Raw genomic sequence first — 1,335 nt, 5'->3', positions numbered from 1 at the left:
GGTAACTCATCCCATGCGGCGCTTTGTGACCTCTGATAATTTGAAATCGATTAAAATAAATGGAATCCACTCTATGAAGTCAAAATTATGCACCTGGAATTTTCCATAATTTGACTTTAATTGTCAATTGATATTTGCGGCTGGTCCATAAGAGCACGGTTTTCCGTTAAATTTCTTACGCGTGCAATAAAGAGGAACAATAGATATGATGAAATTATAATCAAATATAGTAATAAATGATGTATTTTGTAGAGATGACAGCGTGTAATTTAAGCCTTAAACAAGCATGAAGTTCGCGTGACAGTGTTGGTGGGTGGATGGATACATACACTGAATGTGTAAAGTGTGTAAAGCAGCAACGAGTTGAACAAGCTTGTTAATCGGAACTGGACGGTGACATGCTATGTGACGGTGCAGGCAACCATTTCAATCGGCACAGTGTAGGAGGTAAATGTGACCATAGGCATTTGATCGGATCGCGCTATCATCGTGCTGGGTGAGGTGGCCCAAATACATGAAGGGGGGGGGGGCTCTCTAAGACAGACTATCACATCATTACTATGGCTGATGGCAAGCCAATATTGATAAGAATATTGAAAGTAGCACTATGTCTCCACTAGGTTATCACCCCTGTACAGTGACTGGAGACTTGACAACCACATAGCTACATAGGAAATAAAATAGATGCTCGAGAAATTGGGGCAGGTTAAGACAAGAACAGATCGTTATAGCTTTCACTTATCTTCCGCTGCACTAGAGAGCAAGTCCTTTTGGTCCAATACTTCGAAATATGCTTGTTCCTAAAATTGCTGGATTTCTACTTTTCCTGCCTTATTTAGTTGGTAAACATTACTCAGTAGCAAAACTTACATGCTAATGCTTACAAATAGGTTTAGGTCATTTCGACTTGAACAAATGCGTGGCGAGACTCACAGCTCTCCTCTTCTCTGTTCCTAGTGATCTTAGAACAACAAGGTGGATTTAAATTCGACATGTTTATTAGGGGGAAATTGATCGGGAGAACAATTACAAAGTTTGAGGAGGGGAAAGGCGCAATCGCACTTAGGCACGGGAGCTGACGACCCTGTCATCAGATTCGATTCACAGCCTTACCTCTTCCCTGAAAGGCCCATTAAAACAGCATAAGTATCACGCAAATTCACAAGGGCGAAAGACATGCTAGGGCCTAAATTCCGCTAGAAAACGTATAGACGCACACCGTACGAGCAATAAGCACATTATCTTCACCAAAGACCTCTTCTTCCTAAGTTCACTTCTCTATTACCCCTTTTGGGAACCCGGCAGAAAGTAGGCCCTCCCATTTTCACTGTCGCA

The sequence above is a fragment of the Echinococcus granulosus genome (genome assembly GCF_000524195.1).
Source record: "Echinococcus granulosus chromosome Unknown EG_S00200, whole genome shotgun sequence".
NCBI classification, from domain to species: Eukaryota; Metazoa; Platyhelminthes; class Cestoda; order Cyclophyllidea; family Taeniidae; genus Echinococcus; species Echinococcus granulosus.
The sequence above is the reverse complement of the archived record's forward strand: the minus strand, read 5'-3'. Positions refer to the sequence as shown.